The sequence below is a fragment of the Euleptes europaea genome, chromosome 2 (genome assembly GCF_029931775.1).
Source record: "Euleptes europaea isolate rEulEur1 chromosome 2, rEulEur1.hap1, whole genome shotgun sequence".
Classification (NCBI taxonomy): Eukaryota; Metazoa; Chordata; class Lepidosauria; order Squamata; family Sphaerodactylidae; genus Euleptes; species Euleptes europaea.
The window spans coordinates 136540862-136566097 of record NC_079313.1 but is presented as its reverse complement, the minus strand read 5'-3'; positions in this window follow the sequence as shown (position 1 = coordinate 136566097).

Below are 25236 nucleotides of genomic sequence, written 5' to 3'. Positions count from 1 at the left end.
GGCTGTTGAGGGGCCGCCTGGCCCTCCACGAGCGCCCGGAGGAGGCAGGCGAAAACGGCAGGGGGAGAGGCGCCTGAGGAGGAGGACGATGGCGGCGGCAGCCTGGAGCTGGACTGCTGGGAGCCGCCTGAGGGGGACAAGGAGGAGGAAGGCGGTGAGGAGGAGCTGCTGCTGGAGCCTACAGGCGGAGGCCCCGCCTCGTTGCTGCTGGCCTCCCCGCCGCCTCTCAGCTGTTGCGGGGCAAGAGGGGGGGAAGAGGAAGAAGCCAGCCGCATGCGTGCGAGGCAGGAAGCTGACCCGCCGATGCACGCACGGTGGAGAGGGAGCTCAGCTGAGAGAGGGAGGGGCACAGACAACACGGGAGGCCTTTTGGAGCTCACCCACGCGTGCCGGCAAAGAGGGCTATGCGTGCCGGAAGTGGCACGCGTGCCATAGGTTCGCCAACACGGGCCTAGAGCATCCCTGACAAGTGTTTGTCCAGCCTCTGCTTAAAGACTGCCAGTGAAGGGGAGCTCACCACCTCCCCAACGTAGCCGATTTCCCTGTCAAACAACTCTTAATGTCAATTTTTCCCAATATCCAGCCAACATCCTTCAGCCTGCAATTTAAGCCCATTATTGTGAGTCCTGTCCTCTGCTGCCAACAGGAACAGCTCCCTGCCCTCCAGTAAGTGACAGACCTTCAAATACTTCAAGAGAGCACTCATGTCCCCCTTCAGCCTCCTCTTCTCCAGATTAAACATTCCCAAGTCCCTCAGCCTTTCCTCATAGGGCTCGGTCTCCAGGCTAGATCTGAGCGACCAACAAGATTTCGGGGTATGAGTTTTTGAGAGTCAAACCTCCCTTTGTCAGATATGAGGGATAAATGTTTCAAGAGATGAATGTCTAAGGAAACCCAGCTGACGTAATATGCCAGATTGGGTAACGGAAATTGGTTTTATTTGGCCACTTCTATGGATCAGCTCAAAAAGCAGCAAAAGGCCCTGAAGGATGTCCATTGTGACAACCCCACCCCCACCCTAAAATACTGATTCGTTTAGGAAAACAGTGGCGTGGCGCTTACACAATGGTGTAGTGGTTAAGAGCGGTGGTTTGGAACGGTGGACTCTGATCTGGAGAACCGGGTTTGGTTCCCCACTCCTCCACATGAGCGGCGGAGGCTAATCTGGTGAACCGGGTTGGTTTCCCCACTCCTCCACATGAAGCCTGCTGGGTGACCTTGGGCTAGTCATACTCTGTCAGCCCCACCTTCCTCACAGGGTGTCTGTTGTGGGGAAGGGGAGGTCATTGTAAGCCGGTTTGAGTCTTCCTTAAGTGGTGGAGAAAGCCGGCATATAAAAACCAACGCTGCTGCTGTTGCTTCTTCTTCTTCTTCTTCTTCTTCTTCTTCTTCTTCTTCTTCTTCTTCTTCTTCTTCTTCTTCTTCTTCTTCTTCTTCTTCTTCTTCTTCACAACAGACAATTAAGGTACCGAATTATCTGTTCCTTCTCGAAAGTTCTCTTAGAGTGCAATCCTATGCAGAATTACTCAGGTCTAAGCCCACTGAAACTAATCGGCTTAGACTAGGGTAACTCTGTTTAGGATTGCACTATAAGAGAACTTTGCGGAGAAGAGACACCGTATAGCCTAATCACATCAGATCTTGGTAGCTAAGCAGAATTGGCATTTGGATGGGAGACCACCAAGGAAGGCTCTGCAGAAGCAGGCAATGGTCGTGCTGAGCTAGGAGTTTCTCTGTTTGGATCAATGTTTGCTATCGATGAGAATCTCTGCTCTGCCTCTGATAGCTGGCCGGTTCTGTTTACAGGCTCTATCCATGCAGTTGTTTGAAAGTGTCCCCTTTATAAAACAGTGTTTTTTAAAGGCCCAGCCTCTTCTCAGAACCGAGGTCATGAAGGAAGGTCATTTGGTATTTACCAGCAGGGGCCATAGAAACTACTGCAGTGGGGAGAGAAGAAAAAGATACTGTCCTGCAACCCAGTGTCACCTTCACCAGCATGAGTTCCCCCCCCCTTCACCTTATCTAGGTTTTAATGCCTGTAGTTAATTTTAAAAGGTTAGTTTCCAGCAGTTAGTGGTGCAGTGGTTAAGAGCTGTGGTTTGGAGCGGTGGACTCTGATCTGGAGAACCAGGTGTGATTCCCCACTCCTCCGCATGAGCGGCGGAGGCTAATCTGGTGAACCGGGTTGGTTTCCCCACTCCTCCACATGAAGCCAGCTGGGTGATCTTGGGCTAGTCACAGCTCTCTTAGAGCTCTCTCAGCCCCACCTACCTCGCAGGGTGTCTGTTGTGGGGAGGGGGAGGGAAGGCAATTGAAAGCCAGTTTGCTTCTTCCTTAAGTGGAAGAGAAATTCAGTATATAAAAACCAACTCCTCCTCTTCTCCTTCTTCTTGAAGCACGTTACCCTCTCCCAGAGGATCTAGGGACAGGGCTAATAGTTCCCAAGCAAAAACCAAGGGCTACAGCAAAAACAAAGGGGGTGAAAACGCATGGTCGCTTTATCCTCCTTTAATCCCTGTTTTAGCCAGGACCGAACGCACATTAGGCGAAACGCATGTGTTCAATCCTGGCTGAATCCTGGCTGAAACAGGGATTAAAGGAGGATAAAGTGACCATGGGCGAAAACGCACGGTCGCTTTATCCTCCTTTAATCCCTGTTTTAGCCAGGATCGAACGCGCATTAGGCGAAACGCATGTGTTCGATCCTGGCTGAATCCTGGCTGAAACAGGGATTAAAGGAGGATAAAGCGACCATGCGTTTTCGCCCCATGCGTTTTCGCCCAGGGTTACATCTGGGATCCCCAATGTGGTACATGTGGGAGCCATGACACCTGCCGCCGACTTTTCGGGTGCCCGCCATGTGTTTTTTGGAAGCGGATGAGTAAAAAGTAGGGTTGCCAGCTCTGGGTTGGAAAATACCTGGAGATTTTGGGGGTGGAGCCTGAGGAGGGCGGGGTTTGGGGAGGGCCCCAGCAAGGCTTCTGATTGGCCACTGCAGGTTTTGATTGGCTGTGCAGGTTTTTAAAAACAGTGCTTTGGCCGCAGCTGCCGCATCACAAGGATGTTGAAGGTAAGCTGTGGCAGCCATTTTGTGCCTGGCTCCGCCTCTGGCGGTAGCCATTTTGCGCCTGGCCCCGCCTCCTGTGGCATCCATTTTGTGGCTGTGCCTCCCACAGTCAGAAGTCCAGAGGTGCCCACAGGCTCAATACGGTTAGGGACCCGGCTCTATACTCTATCTAATGGTTTTATCCCACCCATCCTCTGAGGAGCTCTGGGTGGAAAACCTGGTTGACCCTTCCCCTGTGTTATCTTCACAACAACCCTGTGAGGTAGCTGAGGCAGCAAGAGCAAGGTTGGCCCATGGTCACCCAATGAAATACATGGATGATTGGGGATTTGATTGAGTCCCCAAGACTCTTCTGGCACTTTAGCTACTGCAGGCCTTCTGGAGACAGGGACAGACTCATCAAGGCTTTTCCTTTACACCAAAACCCGTTACTGGAGGGGTTGCCAACCTCCAGGTAGCTGCTGGAGATCCCCTGGGATTACAACAGATCTCCAGGCAACAGAGGTCAGTTCACTGGTAGAAAATGGCCGCTTTGGAAGGTGGACTCTATGGCATCATACCCCACTGAAGCCCCTCCCCTCCCTAAACCCCACCCTCCTCAGGCTCCGCCCCCAAAATCTCCAGGTATTTCCTAACCCAGAGCTGGTGACCCTGTTTACTGGAGATTCTGGGGATTGAACCTGTGGCCTTCTGCAGGCAAAGATTACATTCTGCCACTGAATCACAATGTCTCCTACACTCACAGTATCTATCTTTGCTCTCATGACATTATAACCTTTTCAGCCCCAAACCACCTTCTTAATCTCTCTCTTTTTTTTTTATAAGATTTTTATTTATATAGTTGGAGGGGTACAGGAAAAAAAAGGGAGGGGTAAAACGTTATATTTATAAAAACAATTCAACATTATAAAATAAACTCAGTTGTAAACAACAAAAAATTATTGGTCATTTGCGATATATTATAAAACATTTTCTGCGTTAAAAATAATTGCAAAATATCGTTCAGTTATTCTACTTGTGTCATGTTAATGTTCTATTATGTGAAAATCCGGAATTTACTTAACAGTTAGTTAAAACATATAAAATAAAACTTAGCCTATTATAGAAGGTTAAGCCAGCATACTTCGTTCAATTAGTTGCAATTCATATAAGTATAGAATGACGCCCACTTATCATCAAATTGCTCTGTAGATTCACTAAACTTTAAATTTAACTCGAAAGTCATCTTAGCCATACTGGCATATTCCAACAGTTTTTCTTTCCAGTCTTCTGTTTCGGGTATATGAGTTTGTTTCCAGGTTCTTGCCAGAACTATTCTGGCTGGAGTTGTAGCATATTTGAAAACGTCCTGGAATTCACCTTCTTAATCTCGATCAGCAATAATCTATTTCAAAACCAAGGTTTTGGGGAGGGGTTGTGGCTTAGCATCTGCTTGGCACGCAGAAGGTCCCAGGATCAATCCCCAGTTAAAGGGATCAGGTAGCAGGTAATGTAAAAGACCTCTGTGTAGGAACCTGGAGAGCTGCTGCCAGTCTGGAAATTGCTTTTAACTGTGCATTCCTGAGGTTTCCAGCCGAAACCTCTTAGGAGGCGGCATGACCTCGCCACCAGCATACGTGCATGTAATCACGGATTTACACGCACTTACGCTGGCGGCGAGGCCAGTCCCACCGGCGGCTGAGCGCTGTGCCCCTCCGCTGGTGCAGCCTCTCCATGGCGCAGGCCACGGTGTAGAGTGGCCACACCTGCGCAGGAGGCCGGGGGGAGGAGACGCTGGTTAGGAGGCTTCCTATCCTGGTTGGGCCCGGTACGCTGGCACCGGAAACAGTTTCCGTCTAGACATTAGGAAGAATTTTCTAACAGAGCGGCTCCTCAGTGGAACAGGCTTCCTTGGGAGGTGGTGAGCTCTCCTTCCCTGGAGGTTTTTAAGCAGAGGCTAGATGGCCATCTGTCAGCAATGCTGATTCTATGACCTTAGGCAGCTGATGAGAGGGAGGGCACCTTGGCCATCTTCTGGGCATGGAGCGGGGGTCACTGGGGTGTGTGGAGGAGGTAGCTGTGAATTTCCTGCATTGTGCAGGGGGTTGGACTAGATGACCCTGATGGTCCCTTCCAACTCTATGATTCCACCCAGAAATTTAAAACAACCAGCCGAAGTCTTTGCAGCAAGCACAGGCGTCAGAGAGGATGTTATCTGGCTGTCCGGGAATGTAACTGCCTTGCAAACACCAGGTAAGAAAATCCCTGCTTCTTGCAACTGGTGAAGCAGCCATTTAAAATGTGAATTGCCCGTAGCTGCAGCAGCATGAATCAGCAAAGAAGGCCTTTCTCCAGCTGAAGTTCACCGGGGCTGGATCTTTCGGAAGGCCCATCAGCATGTATTTGGTGGTGGTAAAAAGTGCCGTCAAGCGGCAGCTGATTTATGGCGACCCCCATAGGGTTTTCAAAGCAAGAGATATTTGGAGGAGGTTTGCCATTGCCTGCCTCCACGTCACAACCCTGGTATTCCTTCTCATCCAAATACCAGCCGGGACCAACCCTGCTTAGTTTCCGAGATCTGACCTGGGCTATCCAAGTCAGGGTCAGCATGCATTAACCGAATGGACTGATAGAAAAGATTTGTATCCCGCAGTCTTCCCAACCCTCCTTTCTATCCTATGTTTTAATTGCTGTTTTTATGCTTTGCAAGTATATTAACTGTTTTTGAATTGTTCTAATGATGCATGTTTTGGGGTGGCTGATTTTAATGGTCTTAAAATGTGGTTTTTATCATGTATGTTTTATCATGCGTGTTGACAGCCAGGGTGGTGTAGTGGCTTAGGGTTGCCGACCTCCAGGTACTAGCTGGAGATCTCCCGCTATTACAATGGATCTCCAGCCGATAACCAGTCCCCCTGGAGAAAAGGGCCGCTTTGGCAATGGGACTCTATGGCACTGAAGCCCCTCTCCACCCCAAACCCCGCCCTCCTCAGGCTCCGCCCTGCAAAACCTCCAGGTGTCTCCCAAACCAGAGGTGGCCACCCTATCCCAAGGGATACAAAGACTCCCCCACACCCCACACCCCAGGAAGGCAGATCCGGCCACAATAGATGGCGGAGTGGGGTGCCTACCCCCACCCCCAGGCCGCCCCACCGCTCCGGCCGAACTGGAGATGCTGGCCGGCCCGCTTTCAACTTGACTCGCCGCATCGGCATGGAAATCGGATGCAAATTGAAGCCGGGAGGGGAGAAGGCGGAGAGGGGAGGGGGTCGCCGTCTTCAGTAGGGTTGCCAACCTCCAGGTGGTAAGCCCGAACAGGCCCCTCTGTGTATAAATGTGGTTACTCCAAATCTATCAAATGAGGCATGGTTTGGAGAGAGGGGACAGGGAGAAGTTTTTTCTCCCTCTCTCATAATACCAGAACGCAGGGTCATCTGCTGAAGCTGGAGGGGGAGAGATTCAGAACAAACAAAAGGAAGTATTAAACACTTAACACACACATGCTTGTCAATCAAGTATACAATCTATAGATGTATCTAATTCACAGTGGGTAGCCGTGTTAGTCTGTCTGCAGTAGCAGAAAAGAGCAAGAGTCCAGTAGCACCTTAAAGACTAACAAAAATATTTTCTGGCAGGGTATGAGCTTTCGTGAGCCACAGCTCACTTCTTCTTCACTTCTGAAGAAGTGAGCTGTGGCTCACGAAAGCTCATACCCTGCCAGAAAATATTTTTGTTAGTCTTTAAGGTGCTACTGGACTCTAAATCTATAGATGTAGTCATCAATAACAGTACAGAGTCCATTTCACAACGGGTTAAAATTAAATCAAAAGAGTTTCTATCTAGACAGTAGGAAGAATTGTCTAACAAAGTGGTTCCTCAATAGAACAGGCTTCCTCAGGAGGTGGTGAGCTCTCCTTCCCTGGAGGTTTTTAAGCAGAGGCTAGATGGCCATCTGTCAGCAATGCTAATTCTATCACCTTAGGCAGATGATAAGAGGGAGGGCGTCTTGGGCATCTTCTGGGCATGTAGGGGGTCACTGGGGTGTTTGAGGGGGGGGGAGGTAGTTTTGAATTTCCTGCATTGTGCAGGGGGTTGGACTAGATGACCCTAGTGGTCCCTTCCAACTCTATGATTGTATGAAATAAGCCAGGCGGGCGGTGGGGTGGGGGTGGGTGAAAAATGGCACCCGAGACCCTTCGGAGGGCTGGCCACGTCTAAGAACATAAGAAAGGCCCTGCTGGATCAGACTAAGGTGTCCTTCCTGGCAACGCGAAGCTTCTTCAGTGATTGTTGCTGTCAGCACTCAAGCAAATACCTTCCTGTCTTGCATGATTGGGTAAATAGTGGGAAGGAGCATTTGGGGATTTCAGAAGTAGGGAAAATATTCTCCATGCGTCTCTTTGAAACTTTCAAAAGCTGCCGTGTTTGTGCTTGCCTGCAATAGGTTAGCCAGCTGGATTCCAAGAAGCCATTTCCACACTGTGTGTTTACTTAGCTCCAAACCTCCAGTTCCGGCAACCTCTGGAGGCAAGGGTGTGCATACGCGTGTGGGCTAGACCTTTGCCTCTAGATAACCGAATGCTTTCGGCAAGGGGCAAGGATGCTTCCCGGTACCCGGGCATCGGCCGCTGAGCCCTTTGCAGCCTCTGATTCCAGTTTCAGGAACATGTGGTTTGCCTGTGTGTGTCACTCGGGAAAGAATCAGGGCCCACACAAAGGAGGCACCGGCGTGTCATCCTTGCTGCTGACGGGAAGGAGCTTAAGCGGGGGTACTGTTTGAGCCGAGGAGGAAGGGGGTCATCTCCCTCCCCGATGATTCACAGTACAGGCTGTCAGGCTTCGACAGAGTTTAGCTGCTGGATTAGACCCAAGCTCCCCTTCATACTTTTCGGGTCCTGTTTCCTACAGTCAAACGTCTCAGGGAATCCCCCAAGGGCTGCTTCCAGGTATTTGGTCTCCCCAAGCAAGGTATACCCATCATTTCATGGATCTCTGCCATGGGGTGGACAATGAAGAAAGCTGATAGGAAGAAAGTAGAGAGCCAGCGTGGTATAGTGGTTAAGAGCGGTGGTTTGGAGTGGCGGACTCTGATCTGGAGAACCGGGTTTGATTCCCCACTCCTCCACATGAGCAGCAGAGACTAATCTGGTAAACTGGGTTGGTTTCCCCACTCCTACATGTGAAGCCAGCTGGGTGACCTTGGGCTAGTCACAGCTCTGATAGAGCTCTCTTAGCCCCACCTACCTCACAAGGTGTTTGTTGTGGGGAGGGGAAGGGAAGGTGATTGTAAGTTAGTTTGATTCTGCCTTAAGTGGTAGACGAGGGGGTTACCGCACTTTGTATTCCCAGCAATGTATTAAGAGTTTGAAAATGTTATAAAAAACATTGCTTTAAAAGGGTTTTTGGATACCACGGCTTATAAATGGTTGGAAGACGTCTTCACAGCTAAAGGGACCAAACAAAGTGCGAACAGAATTTTTTATAATGTTTTCAAACTCTTAATACATCGGTGGGAATACATAGAAAGTGCGAACAGTATTTTTTATAACATTTTCAAACTCTTAATACATTGCTGGGAATACAAATGCGGTAACAGCCAAAGTCGGCATATAAAAACCAGCGCTGCTTTTTCTAGATTTCTTTGAAATGTGGTGTTGGAGGAGAGTGTTACAGATACCCTGGACCACCAAAAAAAAACCCCAGATCAGTAGGTTATAGCCTGAACTGACCCTAGAAGCCAAAATGACTCAACTGAGACTGTCGTACTTTGGTCACATTATGAGAAGACAAGAGTCACTGGAAAAGACCGTCATGCTAGGAAAAGTTGAGGGCATCAGGAAAAGAGGAAGACCCAACAAGAGATGGATTGGCTCTATAAAGGAAGCCACGGCCCTCAGTTTGCAAGACCTGAGCAAGGCTGTTAAGGATAGGACGCTTTGGAGGACGTTGATTCATAGGGCCGCCATGAGTTGGAAGCGGCTTGACGGCACTTAACACACACACACTGCCATGGGGATATGGCATGGACCCAGTGTTACGGGGAATGCTGGGGGTCTCCAATATTTAATGGGGGAAATAGCTTATTGGAGACAAATTTGAGCACTAACGCGACGCTTATTTTAAAGCGAGTTCTTTGACCTGTGTTTAACGAGGGATGAGCAAACCAAAGGAATAAACGATGCAGGAAGCAAATTAAACAGTAATACAGGTGGTCTTTATTAAGGAGAATACAGGGGGTACACACAGAGAGAAAGCAAGAAAAAAAAATCAAACACACACACACACATTCCTAATAGGGATAGGGCAATTGGAAATCATAGCTACCATCCAATGTGCAGGAAGATGTTCCAAGGAGAATGGCTGCAGCCAGGAGTCAGCAAAGGAAAAGATAGACTGCACCAATAGCACAGGGCAAAATGCTTGGATCCAGTAAAATGCTTAGCAAATGGCCACTGTGAGGGTGGCAATACTTATAGTGAAAATCCGCCCTGAGGCAGGGGGACTCACCAGGCAGGTGGTCTTGGGGCACAAAGGTAGATTGCTCCTCAAGTGGAGGGGTAGTGTAGGGAGAAAGGAAGGGGCGATGGGTGATGGGATTAGCCTGGTCCCAGGTGATCCCAGGGAAGGAATGCAAGGAGTGACAGGGGAGCGCCATTGTCCTCTTGCTCGGGTCGTCAGGCAGATCTTGATAGGACAGCCTCATTGATGGTTATGCAAGCGTTCCAATGTCCTGTCCATTGTCTGAATGAGAGCAGTTCTTCTGAGGGTGTGCTCAGAGTGGGGGAGCAGGCGAGTCCAGAGGTCAGTGCTGTCCTCTCGCTGTGCAACCACATCCAAGATGGATTCCAGTTCACTTCCTTGTCAGGACCCATATTGATGCTTGCCAGCTGCAGAGTCCTGCTGGCTCCATACAGCTTGATCACAGAATCATAGAGTTGGAAGGGACCACCAGGGTCATCTAGTCCAACCCCCTGCACAATGCAGGAAATTCACAACTACCTCCCCCCCTCACACCCCCAGTGACCAGAAGATGGCCAAGATGCTCTCCCTCTCATCATCTGCCTAAGGTCACAGAATCAGCATTGCTGATGGATGGCCAGAGCTCACCACCTCCCGAGGAAGCCTGTTCCACTGAGGAACCGCTCTGACTGTTAGAAAATTCTTCCTAATGTCTAGATGGAAACTCTTCTGATTTAATTTCAGCCCGTTGGTTGTGTTCCAACTTTCTTGGGCAACAGAAAACAACTTGGCACCATCCTCTATATGACAGCCTTTCAAGTACTTGAAGATGGTTATTATATCCCCTCTCAGTCTTCTCCTCTTCAGGCTAAACATACTCAGCTCCTTCAACTTTAATTAGGACTTGGTCTGCAGACCCCTCACCGTCTTTGTTGCCCTTCTCTGGACACATTCCAGCTTGTCTACATCTTTCTTAAATTGTGGTGCCCAAAACTGAACACAGTACTCTAGGTGAGGTCTAACCAGAGCAGAGTAAAGCGATACCATCACTTCACGTGATCTGGACACTATACTTCTGGGGATAGTGTCTGGGTCACTCCCATCCTTGGTCACCTGTGGTGTGGGCACTCTGCATGGTCCCTTAGCTCTGCATGCTAGTCCAAGTATGTCCAGAAAAGGCCAGATATGGGAGGATAGGGTCACACCAGCCCCCAATGTGTGGGCCCTGAAGTAAAGGCTGTGACTTCCTATGTGGCTTACATTTCCTCTCTTCCATTTTATCATACAACAACGCTGCAAGGTAGGGTCTGACTGGCCCAAGATCATCCAGAAACATCCAGGGTGAAGTGGAGATTCGAACTCTATTGCATCCCTCTTAAAAACAGGACAATATCTCTGCTTGAGCAGACCGACAGTCCATTTAAGCCCAGTATTTGATTTCCGACAGTGGCCAGCCAGATGTCTCTGGGTAGCCCGCACGCAGGCAGGCAGGCAGTCACTCTCCCTTGCTATTTGATCCTTAGCAACCGACATTCAAGGCAGACTGCCTCTGAAGCTGGAAGTTCCATTTCATCAAGAAAGGCCTACCGCAAAATAAATTGGTCCAATTCCCCCTTTAAAGCCACCTAACCCTGTAGCCATATGAGCACATCTGGTGACAATGAGTTCAAATACAGGTGGTAGCTGTACCTGCATCACCTGGTGATGCTGGCCATGATCCATTACCCCCCCCCTATTATTTGCTCATGGGGGTGTGTTATTTTTTCCACAGCTGCAGGTGAATTCAATCTTATCTAGGGAGTTCTTGAGTGCACCTGGAGTGAAGGCGGGAAGGATATTCCAGGCATCCAATTCCAGGCTTTGGCAACGAACACCTGTTTTTTTTAATGTACCCCCCACACCCAGCCGGCCCTGCTTAAACATAAATCCCGAAAGATTTGCACCGGCATGGTGCTTTGGTGCAGGTTGTGCTAGACCTGGAGGGATGGTGAGAGAGAGAAAAGGTCTGGTTGGGCCTGAAGGAGACAGGCGGGGCAAAGGTGACGGGAGGATCTAAGGCTAGATAAAAGAATCAAGAGGATGCAGGAGGAGGAGATCTGGCCGGTCGTGGACAGTGCAGCAAAGGGGATGCTCCTGTGGTCCAGGTGAGATGAAGGACATATGGCTTAACTGGAAAAGTGCTGGCTATACCGCTTTGCAGACCCTACCCCATCCACTTCCTAAAAATGCTTGGCAGGTGCAAGAAAAGGTGTCGGCGGGCACCATGTTTAGGGTTGCCAACCTCCAGGTACTGGGAGAACGAAATAGACACCACTGTACAAGTATCAAGGGATTTGGAAATCAGTACAGGAGCGAAAACAATTTAAACAAAGTGCAAAAATTCTTTATAAGCTACTACATGTAATTCAAGACACCACAAGACAAAATGTACATCAAAGACCCACAAAAGACCATATATACAAATTCATATGTACAAAGTTGTTTTTCAAAGTTGTCCCAATTATGAGTACAAAATCTTCTTATTGAAGACAGATATCATATAGCAAAATAGAGGCCATCAGTTTATGGAGGATACGGCTGTTTCAAATCCTTAGCTTATTAAGCAATTCTTCTTCAGTCCTTCCTATATTATAAAAGATGTGCAATTGCATTTTAATTTAATTTGCATTTAAATTGCATTTAAAGAAGGGTTAAAATGATTAACGAAAAAGGGGAAATATGGTCAGAGGAACCAATGGAAGAAATATATAAAGAAATGCAAAAATCAAAACAAGGATTGGCAGGAAAAATCTACAGGAAAATGATTTCAAATAAAGATAAGACAATAACATATTTACAAAAAACTTGGAGTAAGGAAGGTCAGATATCAGAAAATACAGCATGTAAAATTATGAAAGGACTAGAGGAAATAAAAGTGATTAAATTCAATGAATTGGAACATAAAAATTTTACAAAATGGTTCAAAACACCAGCGCAATTAGCGAATATGTTTCCAGGACTAAGCCCCATGTGTTGGCACTGTAGACAATCTAAAGGTTGGTTCTCCCACATGTGGTGGGAATGCCCAGAGGTTAGGGACTTTTGGACACAAATATTAGAAATTATAAGGAGAATATGTAAAGTATCCTTAACCATAGATTTTAAGCGAATGTTAATGAGCACAACAGGGAACTCTGGGGTAAATAAGAGAGATCAGGCCATACTCAAGGCTATGCTATTAGCAAGCAAAACAGTAATAGCTCTGCGTTGGAAGGATAAAAGTAAATGGACTATAGAAATCTGGCACAACTATCTGTTTGAATTTATACAGTCGGATATCGTCGAGATGATGCGCCAGAAGACAAGAGCAGGGAAATCATGAGTAGATGGAAGACCTACTTAGAGTGGATATCAGTGGAAGGAAGAAAAGACATTCAGTGGAAGATCCAGACTTTGTGCCCGTGGCTGGGGACAAGAGACTAAAAATTATAAGGAGAAGGAGTGGGGCTAGGGAGGGGGATGGGAGGGAATGAGAAAAGTATGTTATACAAACATTGTATGTAGAATAAGAAATATATAATTGAAATTTGTATAAAAAGAAACAATAAAAAAGATGTGCAATTGCAATTATACTGTATTAATCCTAAATTTTACAAAATATAACTAGTATAATAAAATACTTGCATTCAATATCCTGCATATCTTTCTACGTATTCCATTATCACAATGTAGGTTACATCAGATGTCCCACAAGGGGTACAGAGCAAGTTCACGTCCCACTCCGGGTAAGGATACAAAGTGTAGCGATTCTCACCATAAAATTTACTAATAGTTAAATAGCTAACCGGTGTGTGAAGCGAAGCTCAACTGTATGCATCTGCTGTGAGAAGGAGGTCCGGACGGTTCATTCTTAAAGGGACATTCGCACATTTAAATATAGCACGATAGATCGTTTTCAAAGTTCAATCCAGAAGGGGCCATGGAATTCAAAAGATGAATAAAATAAGCCTCCTTCTGTCTCAATATCCTTTCCTTGTCTTGTCTATCAAATCTTTTCGCATTCAGTTTCCAAATTACAAAACAGCGAAGATCGTTCTCGCTATGCCGGAATTGGAGGAAATGTTCTACTACCGGAGCTGTTAACACGCGTGCGCGTATTCTCGACCTGTGTTGCAGGATTCGAGTTTTAATTGATCTAGTGCTAGATCCAGTGTAAATTTTTCCACAGGGGCACAAAAGGCAATATACACAGAATTTAGTATCGCAATTGGTAAAGGAACGAAGTTGGACATAAAGCAGCAATAAAATTCGGGGGCATTTTAAATGTCACAAATGTCTTGCCTGTAATTTTTGCTTAGAAGTCAAGGAATTTAAACGAACTGATTCTGACTTCTCTTTCCAACTTCGTTCCTTTACCAATTCGCTTCGCTTCACACACACCGGTTAGCTATTTAACTATTAGTAAATTTTATGGTGGGAATCGCTACACTTTGTATCCTTACCCGGAGTGGGACATGAACTTGCTCTGTACCCCTTGTGGGACATCTAATGTAACCTACATTGTGATAATGGAATATGTAGAAAGATATGCAGGATATTGAATGTAAGTATTTTATTATACTAGTTATATTTTGTAAAATTTAGGATTAATACAGTATAATTGCAATTGCACATCTTTTATAATATAGGAAGGACTAAAGAAGAATTGCTTAATAAGCTAAGGATTTGAAACGGCCGTATCCTCCATAAACTGATGGCCTCTATTTTGCTACATGATATCTGCCTTCAATAAGAAGATTTTGTACTCATAATTGGGACAACTTTGAAAAACAACTTTGTACACATGGGTTTGTATATATGGTCTTTTGTGGGTCTTTGATGTACATTTTGTCTTGTGTTGTCTTGAATTACATGTAGTAGCTTATAAAGAATTTTTGCACTTTGTTTAAATTGTTTTCACTCTTGTACTGATTTCCAAACCTCCAGGTACTAGCTGGAGATCTCCTGCTGTTAGAACTGATCTCCAGCCCATAGAGATCAGTTCCTTAGGGCTGTTTAGCTTGGAAAGAAGGCGGGGAGACATGATAGAGGTCTATAGGGGAGACATGATAGAGGTCTATAAAACTATGCATGGTTTGGAGAGAGTGGACAGGGAGAAGCTTTTCTCCCTCTCTCATAATACCAGAACGCGGGGTCATCTGCTGAAGCTGGAGGGTGAGATTCAAAACAGATAACAGGAAGTTTTTTTTCACACAACGCACAGTTACATTGTGGAACTCCCTGCCCCAAGATGTGGTGATGGCTGCCAACTTGGAAGGCTTTAAGAGGGGAGTGGACATGTTCATGGAGGAGAGGGCTACTAGTTAAAATGGATACTAGTCATGATGCATACCTACTCTCTCCAGGATCAGAGGAGCATGCCTATTATATGAGGTGCTGTAGAACATATTCAGGACAATGCTGCTGCAGTCGTCTTGTTTGGGGACTTCCTAGAGCCGTGTTGGCGAACCTATGGCACGGGTGCCACTTCCGGCACGCGTAGCCCTTTCTGCCGGCACGCACGGTTCCTCCAAGCCGCTGGCCTTTCCGGGCCTGCCCCACCCCGGATGGGGGAGGCTGTAGCCCAGGGGTGGGGAACCTCCGACATGATTGGCGGTGGCCCCCGGACTCTCCCACAGAAGCTGCCGCCATTGCCGCCGCTGCAGCGTGCGCGGCCAGCCAGGCGGGTGGGAGAGCGGGGAACAGAAGCCGAGCGCTCACACTCGGCATGGCCGGCGGCTTCTCCGGCGCCCTCTGGGCCTGTGCGGGTGGAGGGGCGTGGCTGGTCGGTGGGTGCGAAGGAGGCGCCCTCTGCCCCACCCTGCTCGCCTCTCACAAGCCTGCCGCCGCGCCCCACCGAGTGGCAAATCCAAGGCAAAACCTCCCATGCATAAATGGCCTCTTTCTTTTTCTGTCTCCCTCTGTCCTTTTCTTTCTCTCCCTTGCTCCATTTCTTTCTCCCTTTCTCTCTCTTTTTCTTTCTTTCTCTCCCTCCCTTCCTTCCCTTTCCCCCTCCCCTTCTTTCCTTCCTTCCTTCCTTCTTTCCCTCCAGCGGCTTCTCCGGCACCCTCTGGGTCTGTGCGGGCGGAGGGGCGTGCAGTCCTATTCCACCTTTGAAGTGCCCACAAGCTATCCTCCAAACACCTTTCCATTTGTCTTGATATGTAGAGAGAAAACACTAAGGAACTAGTTGCCAATCTCCAGGTACTAGCTGGAGATCTGCTATTACAGGTGATCTCCAACCAATAGAGATCAGTTCCCCTGGAAAAAATTGCCACTTTGGCAATTGGACTCTATGGCACTGAAGTCCTTCCCCAAACCCCGCCCTCCTCAGGCGCCACCCCAAAAACCTCCCACTCATGGCGAAGAGGAACTTGGCAACCCTAGCCTCTCCCTCTGGGCCCCCTCTGGGGGTGGTATTCAGGTTAAATTGCCGCATTGGCACTCGGCGATAAATAAGTGGGTTATTGGTTGCAGTTTGGGCACTCGGTCTCTAAAAGGTTCGCCATCACTGTCCTAGAGGCACCTGGTTGGCCACGGTGTGAACAGACTGCTGGACTTGATGGGCCTTCGTGTGATCCAGCAGGGCTTTTCTTACGTTCTTATGTTCCCCTGGAGAAATGGCCGCTTTGGCAATTGGGCTCTATGGCATTGAAGTCCCTCCCCTCCCCAAACCCCGCTCTCCTCAGGCTCTGCCCCAAAACCTCCCACTGGTGGTGAAGACGAACCTGGCAACCCTAACCATATTGGGGACCCCAGTAGTAATGTAGTTTGTGATTTGTCCCCGAGACCTCAGACAGCCACTGCCAGATGGACTAGACTGTCCTGGGTGCGATGGACCAGCGGTCCGTCTGCACCAATATAAGACAGTTTACGTCCCAGGGGCCCTACAGACAGAAGCCTGCTAGGCAACACTGCTGTTTGCTTTTCACCCTGGGACAATGGCCTGCCTGGCTCAGCACGTGCCTCTTTTCAGCTGTCGAAGGGCGTACATCAAAAGCATGTGCCTAGCGGGAGGGTGTGCGCGATTCCGTCACCCCCCTGGCCCTGTCCACGTGCCCCCCCCCCGCCTGAAGCCAGCGGCTGGTCATGCTTCCAGATACCCCTCAGCTGCCAAATGTCGCTTGCCCGCGCCTGGGGACTCGGGCTCACATCTGTTCCGGGTTCGAGGGGGACACCTCAGCTGCCGCCCACAGATCACCGGGGATGGGTGGGTGGGGGGCAGACATTTCATGTTGCTTCGCCGCAGACACGCCATGCGGCACGTGTCAGGGAGGGGGGTTGTGACCCGGGCGAGGCGGGGGGAGGCCTTTCCGCATGGATTAGTTCCCCCCTTTTGTCTGACTCTCGACACCACCACCCCCCCGGCCCAGCAGCCAAATTGATTTGGAAAGAGCCGTCCCGACCAGCCGCACGGCCTCAGCCTGCCTCTTTTGTGCTCCTTGGGCTAAGAAAGGGAACGCCAGACAAAGTCAGGGGTGACAAGCACCCCACCGGACTCTCTAGAGAGCTCTCCCCTTTCAGCTCTCAAAAGCCGGCTGGAACAACAACAACAAAAGAGACTCCTTCTGGTCCGCTCTGGGGTCCCCTGGAGCAGACAAGGGTCAGATGAAGAAGGCCTCTGATTTTAATTATTCGATTTATTTAATCTCTGAGTTGGAAGGGGTCACCAGGGCCATCTAGTCCAGCTTTTCGTCAGTTCAACAGCTGCAGCTGTAATATCCCCAACTTGTAGGTATCCAATCTCATAGAATCATAGAGTTGGAAGGGACCACCAGGGTCATCTAGTCCAACCCCCTGCACAATGCAGGAAATTCACAACTGTCTCCCCCCCACACCCCCAGTGACCTCTACATCATGCCCAGAAGATAGCCAAGATGCCCTCCCTCTCATCATCTGCATAAGGTCATAGAATCTGTACTTTAAAACCTCCAGCGATGAAGAATGTGATGCTGGCGCGGCAGAGATTAAGTTGGCACTGTTTCTGTGCCACAGGACACCCAAAGCAGCTGTGCGTGTTTAGTTTGTGTGTTGGAGACCCATAACTCTTGCATACCTTAGGGATGCCAACTCCAAGTTGGGAAATACCTGGAGATTTTGGGGATGGAGTAAGAACATAAGAACATCAGAAAAGCCACGCTGGATCAGACCAAGGTCCATCAAATCCAGCAGTCTGTTCACATAGTGGCCACCCCTTGGTTGGGAAATACCTGGGGATTTTGGGGGTGGAGCCTGAGGAGGGTGGGGTTTGGAGGGGGGAGAGACTTCAATGCCATAGAGTCCAATTGCCAGAGTGGCCATTCTCTCCAGGGGAACTGATCCCTGTTGCCTGGAGATCAGTTGTAATAACTGGAGATCTCCAGCCTCCACCTGGAGGTTGGCAACCCTAGGGTGGAGCCTGGGGAAGGTGGGGTTTGTGGAAGGGAGGGACTTCAATGCCATAGAGCCCACCCTCCAAAACAGCCATTTTCTCCAGGTGAACTGATCTCTCTCACTCGGAGCTTGGTTGTAATCACAGGAGATCTCCAGTCACCAGCTGGAGGTTGGCAACCCTAGCTGGCATGCCCACTAAGCATGCGTGCAAGCCTTTTCCCCTATTGCAGCTCAGTTTAAAGAAGACCCTGAGCCTGTAAGATGTCCCACAGTGCTTTGCCTTCCCAGTGTCACATTTAAATTGGGCCAGATAGGACTCAATGTAGGCCTGCCAACTCTGGCTTGGGAAATTCTTGGAGATTTGGAAGTGGTACCCGGGGAGGGACTTCAGTTTCTCCTAGACAGACTCTATGGTATACCAAAGAGTCCCTCCTCCAAAGCAGCCATTGTCTCCTAGGGAACTGATCACTGTAGCCTGGATATCAGTTTGAATTCCAGGAGAACTCCAGGCTTTGCCTGGAGATTGGTAACCCTAGCTCAACTACATGAGACAATTTCTTCCATTTTTTTTCTTTTGCAAACTTTCGCTGCCAGAATTGCTTTATCAAGGTGGAGAATAATTTGGGAGACAGGGAACCTTTAAAATGTTCCTCTCTTAGTGTTTTTCTTGCTGGAAAAGCCACCCCAAGCTGCTTGTACTCCTTTGGGCGAAAACTTACAGATGCGCAAATTCCCCCCTCTTCTCCCAAGACAAATCAAAGCAGCCCAGGGCGAGCGAGAAAATGGCTAGGTAAAAAAGGGTTAGCGTTTCCCTCCTTCCCTCCCTCGACTTCCTTGTTGAGAAAGCAATTTTGGAGGCTGCAGTTGCAAAAGAAACAAAATGTGGTTTAAAATGAGCATGTTCTTGCTGAGCTCTGGGAGACTGTGGTATTTATTACCATGAAGACAGTGCTTGCGGAGGAATTATAGGACCTATTTGAACCTCTGGCATCGTCAGTCAGAGTTTTACTCTGCCCTACTGGTAAAATTGAAGAACAGAAAAATGGGCTTGCTAGACCAGAGAAGGGCCCATCTAGCTCGGCTTTCCGTTCCCAGAAAGCTCACAAGCAGGCCATGAAATCATTGCCCCCCCCTTTGGTACTCATGTATACTGCCTCTGAACAGGGAGGATCCATTTAGCCACCGCTCTTGATAACAGTCGTATTCTCCCCATGAATACATGTCTGTCCCCTTTTAAAGGCAGTTAAAGGCCAGAACCCAATGAGATTCCAGGAGATTTGTGAATTTAAATCTGTGTTTTGGATGAGGGCAGGATGGATGGGAAACTGGTGCTACCAAGGAAGTTGTTAGTTGTGAGAAGGTAAGGAGACAAGCAGAGATGCCTGTCTGTTTTATTTCTGTGGCAAATAGTGCATGGGGGTTAGTTTCAGTTAGCAAAACCATGTATGGTGGAAGAGTTAAATCCAGCTCTGAGTTGGTGTCTGTGCAGCGGCTGTCTCTCCAGAATGCAACAGCCCGCTCTCAGGGCCTTGTGGTGTAGTGGTTAAGAGCGGTGGTCTCTGATCTGGAGAACTGGGATCGATTCCCCACTCCTCCACATGAGCGGCGGAGGCTCATCTGGTGAACCGGGTTGGTTTCCCCACTCCTCCATGTGAAGTCTGCTGGGTGACCTTGGACGAGTCGCAGCTCTCTCAGCCCCACCTACCTCACAGGGTGTCTGTTGTGGGGAGGGGAAGGGAAGGTGACTGTAAGCCGGTTTGAGTCTTCCTTAAGTGGTAAAGAAAGTTGGCATATAAAAACCTACTCTTCTTCTCCTCCTCTTCCCCCCCTTTAGGTGGGGCCCAATGCCACCCCTGGCAGCAGCAAAGGGCTTGTTATATATTAGGCATTTATAGATAAGGGTGTGAACTGGATAGTGGGAAAAGTCTCATCTCTTCCATGAAAGTTTAATGCAAGAAAATGAGCAGGTACATATTTTTTTCGGCATGATGTTGAATAACGCCAGCTGATCACTGGTTGCAGACCAAATTGATATTCTGTATTATTTGCTTCATTTACACCCTGCCTTTCTCTCCAATGGGAACCCAAAGCAGTGTACACCATTCTCCATTTTATCCTCACAACAGCCCTGTGAGGTTAGGGTTGCCAGGTCCCTTTTCGCCACCGGCGGGAGGTTTTTGGGGCAGAGCCTGAGGAGGGTGGGGTTTGGGGAGCGGAGGGACTTCAATGCCATAGAGCCCAATTGCCAATTCGGCCATTTTCTCCAGGTGAACGGATCTCTATAGGCTGGAGATCAGTTGTAATTGCAGGAGATCTCCAGCTAGTACCTGGAGGTTGGCAGCCCTATGTGAGGTAGTGCAGGCTGAGAGCGTGAGACTTGCCCAAAGTCATGCGGCAAGCTTCCGTGGCAGAGCGGGGAGTCGAACTGGCATCTCCCAGATCCAAATCAGACACACAGTCCTCCGTTTTGATCTCACAACAGCCCTGTGAGGTAGGCCGGGCTGGGAGAGAGCAACTGACCCACAATCACCAGCGAGAATGGTTTGTGGCAGAGCGGGGATTCCAGCATTCTGACCACTACACCACACTGGCTATTAAAGGGGCAGCTAAAGGGACCAGTTTAAAAGCTGGCTACCCTATATGTACAAGAGCCCTGTGGTGCAGAGTGGTAAGCTGCAGTACTGCAGTCCAAGCTCTGCTCATGATGGATGCAAACAAGCCACCCCGCTCTTTGGCCAGATTCAACCAAGAACGGAGACAACTCAGGTTTAGAAGCAAGAGGTAAATTTATTTTTGCTAGCAGGGAAAAGTTAGCCTCGTGGCCAGAAATAAGACTCTTCCAAAATGTCACGCTTCCCATCTCAGTTTTTATACAATTTCGAAGTCTTTGTTTGATCAAATTTCATGATGCAGTCTGTATAGCCCCGTGATGAGTCCACCCCCTCAGCTCAATTTACCAGTTAGCTCACCAGCTTGCTTATCAGTATCTCCCTGTACCAGTCACTGATGTCATAGACACCTGTTCAGAAGTTTTAGCAGAAGTAAACTTTTGTTAGGATATACTGCTCCCTACTGGCTTATATAGATAACTACAGCTTACAAGTATTAATTGCTCCCATATATTTTAGTAAAATGATATTATCTTATAAACTTGTGCCTTTATAACTTTGGTGCTCTCATATTCTTCATATATCTTGTGAATGACTAACATGCTAGGATTAAATCAAACAAATTGAAAATTTACACTTCCTTCAACCTGAGTTCGATCCCGAATGAAGTCAGTTTCAGGTAGCCGGCTCAAGGTTGACTCAGCCTTCCATCCTTCTGAGGTCGGTAAAATGAGTACCTGGCTTGCTGGGGGTAAAGGGAAGATGACTGGAGAAGGCACTGGCAAACCACCCCGTAAAACAAAGTCTGCTTAGGAAACGTCGGGATGTGACGTCACCCCATGGGTCAGGAATGACCCGGTGCTTGCACAGGGGACCTTTACCTTTTTACCCTATATGTGGAGTGTACTTCAAATCTCATCATATATTATTTCAGTAATCTTTACATCCCCAAAGCAGGTGGTCCAGTATTATTTCCCCCCCCCCCAATGTGGCCTCTACCAGCATGCAGATTGGGTGAATGCATTTACACCAAAGTCTACATATGGACACAGCACTCATGCAAAGGAGAGAATTGCAGTTAATTCTGGACACACACCCGTCGAAGCCCTTGCGGCAGAAACATGTCATTATTTGTTAATGCTTTATTCCAGCCCCTTCCTGGAAAGAGTTCAAAGTATATGCCTGGCTGCCTCTTCCAACAACACGGTGAAGCCAATTAAATTGAGAGACTAGGGGGATTACCACATTATGTATTCCAGCAATGTATTAAGAGTTTGAAAATGTTATAAAAAATACTGTTCGCACTTTCTATGTATTCCCACTGATGTATTAAGAGTTTGAAAATGTTATAAAAAATACTGTTCGCACTTGGTTTGGCCCCCTGTAAAGACGTCTTCCAACCATTTATTAGCCGTTGCATCCAAAAACCCTTTTAAAACGATGTTTTTTATAACATTTTCAAACTCTTACTACATCACTGGGAATACATAATACGGTAACCCCCAGTGACTATGGTTAAATTGTGACCCATCGTTGACTTGTGGAACTCCCTGCCCCAGGATGTGGTTATGTCTGCCAGCTTAGAAGGCTTGAAGATGGGAGTGGACATGTTCATGGAGGAGAGGGCTATTCATGGCTACTAGTCAAAATGGATACTAGTCACGATGCATACCTATTCTCTCCAGGATCAGAGGAGCATGCCCATTATATGAGGTGCTGTGGAACACAGGCAGGATAAATGCTGCTGCAGTCGTCTTGTTTGGGGGCTTCCTAGAGGCACCTGGTTGGCCAGTGTGTGAATAGTCTGCTGGACTTGATGGGCCTTGGTCGATCCAGCATGTCCTTTCTTATGTTCTTATGACTACCCAGGATCACCCAGTGAGTTTGGTGCCTGAGCTGGGAATTGGATGGTGGTCTTCCCGATCCAAATCCAACACCTTAGTTGCTATACCATAGTACCTGTGGTGCATTCACATCTCGTGTGGTTGCCAACTCTAGTTTGGGAAAGCCCTTGAGATTTTGGGAGCCTGGGGAGAGATGGGTTTGGGGTACAATGCCATAGATTCTATCCTCCAAAGCAGCTGGTTTCTCCAGGGGAACAGATCTCTGTGACCTGGAGACTAACTATAATTCTGGGAGATCTCTAGGCACCACCTGGAGGTTGGCAACCCCACATATCTGGCAACACAGTGTCAGCTCAGGGGGCCGCTGCAGTGAAAAAGGCAAACTCCGGGCTGGGGATTATTTGGAAAGGGACTGGGGAAGAAGAGCAGGTTTTTATACACTTATTTTCTCTACCTTAATGAATCTCAAAGCTGTTTACATTCGCATTCACTTCCTCTCCCCACAACAGGCATTTTGTTAGGTAGGTGGGGCTGAGAGAGTTCTAAGAGAACTGTGACTGGCCCAGGGTCACCCAGTAGGCTTCATGTGGAGGAGTGGGGAATCGAACCCGGTTCTCCAGATCAGAGTTCACCACCCTTAACCACCACACCATGCTGGATGGGGAGAGGAAAAGGTGAAGAAGATGGGGGCCAGCGGGACCACCAAGTCCAGTAGGCAGCTTTCTAGGGCAGCCCCCCTCAAGGGATGCCCCTCGCACAGGGAGCCAGAGAAGTCTTTCTGGAGAAGTCATAGCTTTTCTCCCTGATGGCCACTAGATGTCACCCCGTCAACAGTTTTCACAAACCCTTTTCTATCCCAGTTTGATTCAGTGGTGGTTTATGCATGGGTACTTTCACTCACCTTCGCCCCTGGTCTGAATCGGTTGTTCCTTGGAGCTCTGCACGAGTTTTCCCTCCATTTAGAGATGACCTCGCTGCCAGCCCTCGCAATGTCTGGATCTTTCCATTCCTCTGTTAACCTGACTGTTCCCTCTCCCCTGAGCAAAGCCCGGGAGAAATCCCCAAGCACAAGGCGAAGCTTGGGGCTTGCAAGCTTGGTTTCTCTCACAGCCAGTTACAAAGCAGCTTATCCAGTGGCGGGGATTCAAATGCTTCCTGCTTCCTGGGAGCTCTTTCTGAGCAGCAGAAAGGTTTTTTAAAACCAAGGCTTGGATTTCTCCCCCCTTTCAGATTGCTCTGTTTTTGTTTGTTTGTTCTTAAAAAGCTTTTTTGTGTGGCAATTGGGTTTGGGGGGTGGTGGAATTTTTTCTCACAGTAAGCACTACAAGTCAGCCAATTACAAAGCAGTGTTTCAAGGGGCGGGACTTGATTTGAGCTTGGAGGCTGCTGGTGCAGAGATTCCCAATAGGAAGGTGTGGGTCCATCCAGCGACGAACCTCAGGTAAAACTCCCAGGCATAAACGACCTTTGTTGGCTTTCCACAATTAAAGCCAGTATGACCGCTGAGACAATCTAGACAGCTATGTATTTATTTATACATTTATTTATTTGTTTGTTTATCATCCTACCTACAATTCAGACTGAGATCCCTCCCCCTCCCCAAACTCCTCTGCCTTCAGGCTCTACCTCCAAGTCTCCAGGAATTTCCCAACCCAGAGTTGGCAACCCCACTGCTGTCAATCTCGGCCACATGCCCTCCGTCACTCCTTGCCCTTCCTACAAAAAGCAGCAATTTCCTCCAGGGAAACTGATCTCTGTAGTCTGAAAATCAGGTATAAATTCTGGGAGAATTCCAGGACCCACCTGGCAGTTGGCAACCCCACATAGGCCTACTCACATTTGATACTATCTATTCAGCCCAAAGGGCTAGACATCTTTCTTTCTTTCTTTCTTTCTTTCTTTCTTTCTTTCTTTCTTTCTTTCTTTCTTTCTTTCTTTCTTTCTTTCTTTCTTTCTTTCTTTCTTTCTTTCTTTCTTTTCGTAAGTGACAATGAAACCCGAGATTCTCAGCAAGCCAGATTAGTGGTTGATACTACAGTTTATGTCACGGTGCCATTGTCTTTTTCATTAATCTTTTCTTTGTTTGCATTTCCTTGTTTTTAGGAGAGAGAGAAAATAAGTCAGCATGAATCACTGTGGTCAGGATTAGATTTCCCAATATTTCCTTCTTCATCGGTGAACAAAGTTTCCCCACTCAGACAAACCTGGAAGTTATTGGATTGGACATCCCAGCCAAACTAGAAGTTACACTTTTAAACAATTCTCGTTGCCTTTTGCTAGACGGGGGCTGCTGGAAATTTATCCTTCTCACTCCACAGGGACCCAGTTTGGATTTGTAGTGCAAGGGAAGAAAGGGCTTCAGGCTTCACCCTGGCACAATTTTCCAGACCCCAAACAGTCCCAAGGGTCATTATTTTCCCTACTAGGATTAAAAATGTCCCCACGGGTTCAGACAATGAACTGGTCGCTCCCGGTCTGCATCTGAACAATCACAGGGTGCTATTTTTCAGTCAGCATGTTGTAGTGGTTAGAGTGTCAGATCTGGGAGATCCGCGTATGAATCCCCACTCTGCCACAGATGCCCACTGGGTGGTCCTGTGCCAGTCACACATTCTCAGTCTAACCTACCTCACAGGGTTGTTGTTGTGATGAAAGAATGCAGAAGGGGAGAGTGTTGTGAGCCACTTAGGGCCCCCATTGGGGAGAAAAGCAGAGTATAAATGAAGTAAATAAATAAATAAAGGTGTGCAGTGGAACACAGTCTCATAGAGCTGAAAGGGACCTCAAAGGTCACCTAGTCCAACCCCCTGCAAAAATGCAGGAAATTCACAACTACCTCCCCTCCACACACCCAGTGACCTCTACTCCATGCCCAGAAGATGGCCAA